Below are 12,778 nucleotides of genomic sequence, written 5' to 3'. Positions count from 1 at the left end.
ATATTAGTATTCACATCGATCTTTATGTATTAATATAATAACATTGCCAGAGGTTATACTTTCCTAAGGCATGAAATTAAAAAGCCTTTGAAAAGTAATTATAGCTCTTCATTATTTTAAAAAATGCTTCTAATACCTTTTGTAACAAAAGGTAGATTTCAAAAGCACTTTCTATTTTATTTTCTCACAAATGCACAAATGAGCATAAAACATATTTTATACATAAAACCTGCCATTAACCAAACTTTTGGGTGTGACAACGCATCAGTTTTTCAAAGAAAAGGCCCAAGCTATGAACTTCTGTAATCTTGGAAACTTCCACAGATAGGAAATAAATTTACTTAAGTACATAGCAGCACCCCTTAACTTTATCTTCAAATTAATAGAGTATTCAAGGTATCCCAAAAAGTAGTGTATACCTAACATTGCAAAGCATGTTTGAAAATATATGTATCACAGAGGTACATATCAGCTGCAACCAATCCTGCATCACTGAGCATTCGGTGGCTAACCCTGGTTTGCTGCCATTTAATGTGTCAAATACCCTGTGTATACAATACAGCACACAGCTAAAACTATGAAAATCACTAGCACAAGATGTAGTGGTTGCTTCAGAAGCAGACTAGACAAATTCATGGAGGCTAAGGCTATCAAGGGCTACAAAGCACATCCAGGATCTCTGGGTTATCCAATAAAAAGGCACATGCAGGTCTCCTTCAGACATGTTCAAGCCACAGTAGGGGCTGAATCTGGATGCGCTCAAACCCAAAGCAAAAATCATATAACCAGCTCATTAAAACTCTGTGCATTAATATATTGCAAAAACTGGTCATCTGTCAAAGCTTTATGTAAAGTTCATTGCAACTTCCATATTATAACTGCCTTCTACAATCACCCAAGATACATAAAAAAGGTGCCGCTACTATCAGAAGTCTGACCGGTATAACCTTCTTACTGGTGATGTTACTCTGCTAACCCAGACCCTGGAAAGACCTTTTCTGATGAAGAGGGGACCCCATGCAAGGATTTCCATTTGCACAACAGGACCCCCCCCCCACCGACCTCAGTTCCTCCCTCTGTGCCCTCCCCAAATCTGCTCTGGAGGATTGGGGAAAACCCCATAACATATTTAGGGGACATGCAGATGGAAGAGAGCTGGGAGTTCTGTTGCACAGGTGGAAATCTTTGCACTGATAGGCTTACTTAGTACTACTTTGGATACAACCCTTTGGCTCAAGTCCCCACTCCTGGTGCTTGCCATAGACATGCCCCTTGCGGAGAATACTATATTGCCAATTAATTGTTTAGGAGGATGGTGAAGCTTTTTTTCTGCTAGTATGGAGCAGCTTATCGCTGAAATTATGCCGCCTATTGACATTTGGAGTGTTGTAGGCCAATTGTACTTTTTATTTTTTGCACGGTTAATTACATAAGTCACCAAGAGATGTGAAGAGCAAAAAGACTTTTAAAAAGAGTGAAATATAAATCTGAAAACGCTACCAAAGATTCCCACTTAAAAGAAATAATGGTACCCCGGGTTACAGACACTTCAGGTTACAGACGCTTCAGGTTACAGACTCCGCTAACCCAGAAATATTACCTTGGGTTAAGAACTTTGCTTCAGGATGAGAACACAAATCGCATGGCACTGCCGCCGCAGCAGCAGGAGGCCCCATTAGCTAAAGTGGTATCTCAGGTTAAGAACAGACCTCCCAAACAATTTAAGTTCTTAACCCGAGGTACCACTGTCAAAGAAACATAAATTATTCAATGCAGGATAGCCTTTTCTAGTGGTTATTACACAGAGGGAAAACAATCCAATTATGCAACTTTGTTACATCTTGAACCAGGCTCTCTAATTCTTTTCTGAAAGTTCCACATTCAGAATTAGTTAGCATGATCTTTTTATGGTTTGTGAAACATTAAAGAGCTGTTAGAAGACCACTGGGGTAATAAAGTCAAGTGTGCTAAACCTTAAAAATTCCAGAGCATTCAGTGTAAACTCAAGACCCTTCAAAGCTGGTTATCAGAATGAATCATGATACAGCTGGAATACATGGTTTCAAAGGACAGGTGCTGAATGATTCAGAAGGTTTCAAGAGAAAGTACAGAAAACGATTCTATCAAAAGTCAGACTCTTAGAAACAGCAGTTGCTTCAAGAGAAAAGTCACATTATCAATGGCCACCATGTCCATACTATCTTTTTCTTGCCTGGCTTGCACAACAGGGAAGCACAAATGCAATTCAATTACAAACACAAACTGGAATGTCATCAGAAACATATAATTCACCCAGTGTCCCAAGGGATAGATTGAGTGGATCGATATTGCAGTTGGGAGTGTGGCAAAGTGATCAGAGCAGACCATGGTCAACTCCCTGACTCACAACTGGGGACCACCATTGCAGCCATAGGCATTTGATTGGCTGGCCACTGTAAGAACATGACAGTGGATGAGATGAACCTTTAACCTGATCATCTTATGTGTACCCAGATTGCTTAGGACAGGGCTTCAGTTGTGCCCAGGATCAGCTCCACAATCTCCTTTCAATAACTTAATATGTGAAGCAGTAAATAAGAGGGAAGTGCCTTTTTGAGCATGTGAGGAGAGTCTTTCCTTAATTATTCTGTTATTGCTGAATATCCCCATACACTCAGTATGGAAGCACACAAGATACCTAGGAAAGAGATAGAAGGCTTCAGCCATAATTCTCTCCATTTATAAATTAGGTACTGGCTAAGGTTCACTCATTTCATCATGGAGAGACCAGTAATTTGATCAAATGCTGAGGTAATTGGAGAACCAACAATGCACACTTGGCAATAATGCAGATGAACTCAGCCCATATTTGGCACATGCAAAGGCAACTGTGGTAACCGGCTCTCAGTTTTCCTTTTAAATAATGTTAATGTGGAAGCATTTTAATTCTTGAAAAAGTCAACGTATCAAACTTTTCTAAACAAAAAATCATCAGCTTTGCCATGCATCAACAAAACCGGCTTAGTAAAGCTAAAATTTGCATTAATAAAAAGTACTTTGTTACATGTGCCTTTCCATTTTGAAGAAGAGAAAAACAAGTTAGCAAAGAGAAACAATAGCCATCTTTAGCAACTTTTAACACTGCATCCATGTGGGTGGGTGAGAACATATGAAAACCAGAAAAGAAAAGATCGCAGATCGCAGAACCTTGCCCTATTCTCCTACTGAAAGATTAAACACTAATCACGCAGTAGTTTTGTTCTTCTTGAACAAAATCAGGGGTTTGATCAGACATTTCAAAAGGACTTCCAATCTCTGAAAGGGCACTAGGTATACAAAAGTACTATTCTGTGTGAGGCCCCTCCACCTTGTAAAACAAAGTAAACAAAAACTTTCAGTGAAACTGAAGCCAGGAGCATAAGAACGCAATGTGCAGCAGCTGCTTGTGTAATGCATTTCTCCTTTTTAAAATGAATTTCACTTGTTGAAGGAAGGAGCATGTCTATAACTCATCTTGTTACTTTCCAGCTTCCCTCTCCCAAACCACCCATTTGGTATACAGAACCCTTACCTGTGGCATGTCTGAAAATATCGGTTCTTAGGAGAGCCGGCACAAGGAAATGTATTTATAGAAGGCAAACTTCCCGGGGAGTGCTCTGACTTTCAGCTGAAACTGTAGAACAATGAGCCCGAGCCTGTGTTATCCAGCAGCCCAGCCTCCTCTCTCCCCTGCCAATCACACAGCGCACCAAAACCAACTGATATGTAAAAGGGAAAAGGCTGAGGGGAAAGTGCAGGTCTTCTCAACAGAGTCACCAAAGGTGCTGCCAGATGTGAACAATTTAGCAGCATATGATCATTGCTATTCTGCTAAACTGGAAATGGAAAAGGAACTTTGCTTTCCAACTCTTAGGATACAAGTAACATTCTACAGCCAAGTGATCAGCCCATTTCCACAACTTCCAAAGTTTGGGGGAGCATTGGAAATCTCACTGTGCTCCAGAACAAGGTTGTTCCTGCTGGAATTTAAGGGCAAGGGGAACTGATATAAGAGCAATGATGTTTGGAAAGGGGAGGGTTAAAGTGCTAGAACTGCTTCCTAGAAAGGGGAAAGAGAAAGAGACCACAGGAAAGGAAGTGGCTGGAGATTGCCATCTATACAGCCCCTTACTGGTCTATCTAGGCTAGAAGAGCTGTGCCATCTACAGTTGAGGAAATCGTATGGATGTTATTGCATATTAGAATGTTGGATTTTCTGACTTAAAAAAAAAGAAACTAGAAGCTGAAAAGGTAAGATGTGGGAAGGGCATGTTTTGATCATGAATCATGCAGGTGCCCTATTAAAAATGTGTGAACAAAGCATGATTGTTTCACAGTAAATGCCCAGTAAGGAAACCATCCAAAGGAGATAAGATAGTGTGAAATATTGCCTTTGGAAATGGGACAGGAAGGTTGAAAGAGGAAATAAATGGATTTAGAACTAGAGAACTAGAAAGAAAAAAAGAATGGTTTTTAAAGTACTTTTTAAAGGGGGCGTTATGTGGGAAAGGACCAAACCCACTTTAATATGAACTTGAGGGACTTGAGACATGACAAGGACTTTGTCTTAAAACCAATGGAAACATGACACAGGCAGGCAGCAATAACGTGACTGCAGAATGCACACATCCAGTGTACCATTTAGAGGAGGAACTCAGGCACTACACAGGCGCTGTTAGAACACCTGGGATTTGTAACCCAGGGAGCTGCTGCATTGATTTACTAACAGTCCATAGCAGTGGAGGTTCCCATTTAAATGAGATAGCAGGTACACCCAAAAGCACATAGGTAAGTTCTGTTACCAACATCTGTGCACATTTTAGTAAGGATAAGCAGCTAATAAAGAGAGGTGGGGGCCTTTGAGGGAATAATAACAAGCACCATGCTGACATCAGAATGCCATGGACTGCAAATTATTGGGCAGTTTTCAACTACCATGTCCCATCAACGCAAGGATTTCCCCACTCTCCTCACCTGTGTGTGTCCAAAACCTAGAAGAGATTTGGAGGGTGCACAGAGGAAGGAGAAGGAAACGACCTTTGCTACAATTTTTATATGTGCTGTAAGCCACCCTGAGATGGGTGAGGTATAAATATTATTATTATTACAGTGGTACCTCGGGTTAAGTACTTAATTCGTTCCGGAGGTCCACTCTTAACCTGAAATTGTTCTTAACCTGAAGCACCACTTTAGCTAATGGGGCCTCCTGCTGCCGCTGCACCGCTGGAGCCCGATTTCTGTTCCCATCCTGAAGCAAAGTTCTTAACCCGAGGTACTATTTCTGGGTTAGCGGAGTCTGTAACCTGAAGCGTATGTAACCTGAAGCGTATGTAACCCGAGGTACCAGTGTACTATTATTATTATTTCTTTTATACACAGTCAGAAAAGCTATGTAGTGCAGCTGAGAAGAAGTCTCTTGTCTTCACCAGCCACCCTTTCCCTCAGCAATAGAAGGGAAACCAGTCATGAGCCATCTGATGTGGTGTCTAGTTGGTGTATGGTGGCCGTCCCCTTGGGGAAAATGCAACAACCTCTAAGGCCTAGAAAACAGTTTGAGGCTTGCCATTGTAGCCATCTCCCTTCAATGCCTATTTTCTAATAATAAATACAGTAGATAAATCACAAATTTATTTTCTCATTTATTTAAAATATTTATATCCCACCTTTGTACATAAATACCGTGGCAGGGAATAGAACATAAAATAAACCATCACATAACAGAATAACTAAAAACCAGTAAAACACACAACCATGGCAGCTAAAAACAATAGGACCGGCTAGATAGCAGCATCTATAGCCATGGGAACTCAGCAAGCCACCTTTCTAGTGCTTCCTTTCTACAGAGACAAGTCTGCAACATCCAAGGAGGCCACACTCTATCCTCTAAAAAACCTTACCTTCAATTCAAGATTGCATGTTGGCCTGACTGTGGTTACTAAGTTGTGGAAAAGAAATCACATGCTCAGATGCACTCAATTCTTTGTAATGACTTTGTTATGTTCCAGAGATGATTTCTGGTACTACTCCTTAAAGTGCTAAATTAAGCCTTGGATTCTGCCTGCAGTGATGATTCTCCACTGGGAAAGTCTCTTGTCCCTCTGGTTATGAAGATCCACCCACTTCTGATTGACATGACCCACTAAGGTGGAATCGGGAGTAAAGTCAGACAAAAAGCAGAACATAGGAGGGAAATGTGTAAATGGACCGTTGACATTAACTATCACTCTTTCATCATATAGTCATCTGCCCTGTGTTAAATTACACATTAACCAACGCATTACTTTTTTGTTTGTTTCTTTGGAAAGTAAGCATGAAAGAAAATGTTGTAATAGACCTAGTTGCTTTTTGATCTCTCGATCTCTCTTTCTCTCTCTCTCATAATAAACCAGTCTAGCCGAACAAGGTCAAATAGGACACAGAAAGGCTGGACTGGATACAGGACAAACAATGACAGAAAAAGTTAGGGAACAGTTTGATTCAAAGGAATATCCACTTCGGAGGCGCCCATAAAAAACAAAAATAAAACCCTTCTGAGATTTTTCACCTGAACTAGGTCCACACCAAGATTATCTCAGCTCTTATCCATTTCCAGTACTCCCATACGACTTCATCCAAATCAGTGTAAGCATTAAGGCTTCATGGTCCAGCACCATCCTTTCTCAGTCCATGGGTTTATGCCCCCACCCCCAAAAAGACACTAAATCATACAATGAGGCAGCGTGCCCTTTTCTTTCCATGTAAGCAAGGTGGGGTGGAGTATTTGGTTGTTGTTTTAATTTGATTATATATTTTGTAGTTTTATATTTTGATTTTGTTCTATGAACTACCCTTAGACCTCTGGGTATAAGGCAATAAAATAAATAAATGAATGAATGAATGAATGATAGATGATGATAGATGATAGACAGATGATGATAGATAGATAGATGATTGATAGATAGATAGATGATAGATAGATAGATAGATAGATAGATAGATAGATAGATAGATAGATGATAGATAGATGATAGATGATAGATAGATGATAGATAGATGATAGATAGATAGATAGATAGATAGATAGATGATAGATAGATAGATAGATAGATAGATAGATAGATAGATAGATGATAGATAGATAGATATAGATAGATTAGATGATAGATAGATAGATGATAGATAGATAGATAGATAGATAGATAGATGATAGATAGATAGATAGATGATAGATAGATAGATAGATAGATAGATAGATAGATAGATAGATGATAGATAGATAGATGATAGATAGATAGATAGATAGATAGATAGATAGATAGATAGATAGATGATAGATAGAGATAATAGATAGATATGGCTAACTGGTGGCCCATGGGCCAGATCTAGCCTCCCAAGTATTAAATATTTAAGCAGTATTTCCTCCTTATAAGAGTCCCAGGCATAGGAGGGGGGAGGAGAAGGAAAGGCAGGTGATAAGATTTAACACTTGATGGTTCCAGTAGCATCTCCCATTGAAGTCAAAGCAAATGTCTGAAAAGCTCAAATTACAGAGCTTGGAGAAATTAAAACCTAAAGTCAGAGACTGGTTACATCACCAGCAGATTAATGAAACATTTAAGCAAGACAGGAAAGTAGGATTTCAGAAGGAGAGGTCAAAGTTAGAAACGGAACTATTGGAGCCCAATACTAAGAATTTGTCTAGAATGTATAATTTGCTGCTGAAATGGAACACCCAAGATGAAACAGTTAAATCAGCAATGATTAAATGGGCACAAGATATTGGTCATGACATTATGTTTGCGGACTGGGAAAGGTTATGGACCACAGGCATTAAATTTACGGCATGCACTGCCTTAAAAGAGAATATAATGAAAATGATCTATAGGTGGTACATGACCCCAGCCAGGCTAGCAAAGATATATCATTTGCCCAATAATAATTGCTGGAAGTGTAATGAATGTGAAGGAACTTTTTACCACCTTTGGTGGACCTGCCCAAAGATTAAGGCCTACTGGGAAATGATCTATAATGAAATGAAGAAAATTCTCAAGCGGACATTTGCTAAAAAACCAGAGGCTTTTCTCTTGGGCATGGTCGACCAAATGGTACCAAGGGAAGACAGAACATTCTTCATGTATGCAACCACAGCAGCAAGAATTCTACTAGCAAAATATTGGAAGAAGCAAGAACTACCCACTCTGGAAGAATGGCAGACCAAGGTGACAGAATTTATGGGATTGGCAGAGATGACCGGCAGAATCCGTGACCAGAGGAGAGAGACGGTGGAAGAGGACTGGAGAAAATTTAAAGTTTATCTTAGGAACTGTTGTAAAATTTCGGAATGCTAAAATGTCAAGGGATATAAGATAGAGAATTATAGCTGTTAAATCTTAAATTTAAATAAAATATAAAGAGAATCAGTTATGAATTGGAATGAAGGATTGCTAGAAATGCTGTCTTAAAAAAAATAAGGGTGCAGTGAAGGGAAGGCTTGGGGAAGTCGTGTTATGTATGTTATTGTATGTTATGTCTTAGTATGTTATGTTATGTTATGTCATTGTATGTTATGTTATGTTTTTATTTTGTTATATTTGTGAAAATGAATAAAAAATATTTATAAAAAAAAATGAAGTCAAAGCAAATGTCATCAGATTGATCTGATAGGCAGGGTAAAGCGAGTCTGTGAATAGTGAGAGACAGAGTGTGTGGAAAAAGCGAGTCTGCTGCTTGTTATGTATGAGAGTGTGTCTATCAGCTGTGTGTGTGTGTGTGTGTGTGTGTGTGTGTGTGTGTCTTCTTCTCTGTGACTTTGAAAACAGCTACCCCCTCATACACTTTGGCCACACCCACTTTGAATATGGCCACACAGAATGCTAGCATTCAGCCTTCAGACAGAGGGTTAGTCAACAGGAAATGTGCCCCTCAAGCCAAAAAAGGGTTAGGCACAGGGTTAAGAAGTGTTTGGTACACCCTCCTGAGAGAAGGACAGTGGTACCTTGGGAAGGGAAGATGCACAAAGAAAGTTAATTTACTACTGCTGTGTGTGTGTGTGTGTGTGTGTGTGTGTGTGTCCCCATCACTTTAACTCCTTCCTCAGGCATGGTCTACACTTGCAGAAGAATTAAGTGGCAGAAACAAGGAATGGAGTGCAGCACTTCAAGCTGCCATTAGGAGACCCCATACTTTGAATGCTTCCTTGTGTGGAAAAAAGGTCTTACCAAGTAAAAAGCTAGAACACCTGAGAAAAATGTTATAGCAGCCCAGTTCACAGTGCTAGACATATACCTGGAAGGAATTTATGCCTTCAGAAATGGCATCTCCCACCCGCAGTCTGAATTAGCACCATCCATTTTATCATTCTACTTTGCTGCATGCATACTAGAGCCAGACCCTCAGTTTAAAGTCCAGTGCAAATGCATATATGGATAGACTTCAGAGAGCTGAACTGAGTATGAAACTAGAGATGACTAGCCTGCAATATCCTTTTGAGAAGCCTTTGGGAGGAAATGCATCAGGATTTGAACTCAGTGGATTCCTTTCCTATCAGGCAAACTGATTAATACATATTCATTTTGTATGGTCTAAGAGGTGACCATATAATCTGTTTTCTTAGAAACTGTCATGCAGCAAACAGTCCAGTTTTGGTTCAGTCATGAGCAAGCTCTCCATAGAAAACTGGTGCTATGAAAGCTGAGTACAGTGAAGTTGCAGCCACTGAAGCATACTTCACAACCTAAATCTCAATTCAGCTCTTTAAAACAGGGACTTACCTACTGGTTAAAAAGAATGATAGCAGCATTAATGCATGCAATTAATGGGAGTACTGTGACCTGAAAATATCAGGAAGTTTTACTGCTCACAGTATTGCCTCTGGCTAGGCAGCGAAGCGGAAGCAGCATTTGAAGGGCTGTGTGGAATTACAACTTTCTCTTGCCCTGTTTATACTAGGCAAAGTTGAAGAATGGAGGGGAAGCCCCCATAAACACACGTTTCAGCTTCAAGTACCAATTCTCCTTGCTCCAAAACTGCCTTACTATGTCAAGACTGTGGAAACCCCAAATTTCTTCACAAGCACCAAACTTTTCCTCGAACACTTGATATGATGAGGCAACAGAACCTGCATTAGCAGTACTATGCATGAATAGAGCATATTGTTGTTGTTTAGTCGTTTAGTCTTGTCCGACTCTTCGTGACCCCATGGACCAGAGCACGCCAGTCACTCCTGTCTGCCACTGCCTCCCACAAGAAGAAGAAGAAGAAGAAGAGTTTGGATTTGATATCCCGCCTTTCACTCCCCTTCAGGAGTCTCAAAGCGGCTAACAACCTCCTTTCCCTTCCTCCCCCACAACAAACACTCTGTGAGGTGAGTGGGGCTGAGAGACTTCAGAGAAGTGTGACTGGCCCAAGGTCACCCAGCAGCTGCATGTGGAGGAGCGGAGACACGAACCCGGTTCCCCAGATTATGTGACTGCCAGTCTTAACCACTACACCACACTGGCTCTCCAATAGAGCATATTAATTATCTCCATTTCTCTTAGTGAAGGCCTGAGTCCTAAATGTGAAATTAAGAGTCTACCTCTTAAAGTAGAGGTAGACTCTACTTTACAATGCCACAATTGTAGATTGTTATAATGACAATTTGGGGAGCAAGAATTGCTATACTTTTTCCTGGCAAGGCACTTGCACCTGTTGACTTTCTATTAAAGGTTCAAAAAGAACAGCAGCAGCATAAAAGGCAGAAATTCCCCATCATTGATGGGAGGAGTAAATCAGTTCTTTCCTTATCCAACATAAACTATATACAGTGCAGCTAAAAACAAGTACCAGAACTCTCCAAGAGGAGCTGCCTGTTGTCAAGGTTTTCCAGCGTACTCAACGGAATACTCCCCATTTGTTCTTCTACCTGAGCTACTTGCCATGGGTCTTATTTCAGAGTACACTGAATTCTTTGTTACCAAAGCACAAGCAATTGATAAAGGGCAACTTAAAAGACAAGCGGGAACAAACAGGGAATTTATTTTCCCCCACCCACCTTTCCTTTTTATTTCTCAGCCTTTCCTAACAGAGGAGGAAACTTGTGTCCATGGATTGATAGATCTTATTCTTTGCACACATAGTTCAGGCATACAAAGGCTGGGTCAGTCTCTTTTGTGGGGACCCCAAACACAATCCTGCTTTGCCCCTGAATTCTTCTCTGCAGGAGAGGACAAAGATGTGCATATCAGAGGCAACACCCAAAGAAGACCAGGCTGTGAGGAGAATGTGTGTTCAGGAAGAAGGCAGAAAGACTTGAATTCACCTTCCATCGACAATGTAAATTCCTGACCTTGCCGCACACCATTTGCACAGGGCATGGATGGGCTTCCCCTTGGCGAGGAGGCACCCCGACGGCTAAAATGCTAAACGCGGTGACTTGCACCATGAAATCGATGGCATTTTACTTGCACAAAGTGTATCTGTTCTGCTGCACCCTCCCAGGCATGCATCTCTCAGGAATAACTAATTTCAAATACGCTCCCTGGTAACACAGAGGTGCCTCTTTCCTAGTCCTAGTTGTTAAAAGTTATTTTTCTCCCCTTTATTTTGTTCCTTCATTCACACAGCCGAGAGGCACTGGAAGGGGCGCAGAAGGGGTTAACTCCGGCTCCTAGACATTTTCCCGGCGAAACAAGCCTCCCCGACTCCAATGGGGGACTTGCTCCCAAGTTAGCGCGCGGAGAGAATGGTTCCTTCAAAGTTGAGAGGGAACCAGGCGAACAAATTAACCTTGTGAGCGCTGAGGCCGCCTCACGTCTCCCTCAAAAACCAGCTGCACAAACCCGCAACCGCCCGCCCCCCCCCCAAAACAGCCCTTGTTTACTTATCCCTCCGTGGGGCAGAGGGGCAGCGAAGCTTCTCCTTACCTGCGCCCGCGGCAGAGTGAGGCGGCGCGGGGCTTGGCGAGCTTTTCAGCCGGAGACGGCGTCGGTCTCGCGCTCTCCTCCGCGCGCCTCCCTGCTTCCCCCGCTACTACCCCAGCCTCAGTTCCAAAGGGTCGGCGCGGCTGCTGCTGCTGCTGCTGCTGCTCCTCCCTCCGCCGCCACTTTTGTAATCCGTCATGTTTGTTTTGCAGCGGAATCAGCAAGGCGACGGAAAAGTTGGGCTGGGGATGTGGAAAGGTCCGGTGCGCAAAGGCGCCTGGCAACTTGCTTGGGAAAAGGGGAAGGGAATGGAGAGAAGGAGAGGGAGAGAGAGAGCTCCCCAGCTAGCTGGGCGCTGCGCTCCCGTGCACACGCTGCAAATGGATGCGATGTGACAATAGGCGACCGGTGCCCGGCTTCTTCCCCTGCCCGCCCCCCCTGAGGGGAGAAGAGCTCTGTTCACGCCTCACTTCCAGCGGCCCACCCCAGATCCAGGAAGGCGCGCGCAGGAGGGCACTGCAGCCGAGGCTCGGCGAGAGGCAACGTTTCCTGAGGGCGCAGATGACAAGAGAAGAGCCAACCTTGCTCTTGATTTCATACGCATATGCAGCTCGGATGGGGGGGCGGGGGGGGGAGAGAAATCTCCACAGAAAGTGCCGTTGTGAGCAAGGAAGGAGCAGCAGCAGCAGTTCTCTCCCACCACAAGTCACCTCGGAACAAAGCGTGGAAGAGCCGGTCGAGTGGGACCGACCTCTCCTGTTTGTCATTGACACAGACAGTCCTTGCGCGCACCTCGAAGAAGGCCATTCTTCAGCATGCGGGTTATAGGGAGCAGCTAAGGGTGTCTTCCCAAAAGACTTTTCTTTTCACACACACACACA

At 42.4% G+C, this 12,778-nt stretch overlaps 1 protein-coding gene across 7 annotated transcripts in view; it reads right to left on the bottom strand.

The window, feature by feature from the left end:
- SHANK2 (SH3 and multiple ankyrin repeat domains 2) overlaps window positions 1-12,293 on the bottom strand; it is a 338,288-nt gene extending 325,995 nt beyond the window's left edge. For 5 of the 7 annotated variants that reach the window (XM_083748814.1, XM_083748807.1, XM_083748812.1 and 2 more), the window contains exon 1: window positions 11,901-12,293. The gene's annotated coding sequence lies outside the window, so the exon portion shown is untranslated. Of the gene's footprint in view, window positions 1-3,550; window positions 3,665-11,900 lie in introns of those variants that run through there. The other 2 variants (XM_083748808.1, XM_083748811.1) reach the window with 1 other exon arrangement.
- Between the last annotated feature and the right edge of the window lie 485 nt (window positions 12,294-12,778).

The sequence above is a fragment of the Podarcis gaigeae genome, assembly GCF_964106915.1.
Source record: "Podarcis gaigeae genome assembly, chromosome: 1".
In the NCBI taxonomy this organism is placed as follows: domain Eukaryota; kingdom Metazoa; phylum Chordata; class Lepidosauria; order Squamata; family Lacertidae; genus Podarcis; species Podarcis gaigeae.
This window is presented reverse-complemented; position numbering and strand designations above follow the sequence as displayed.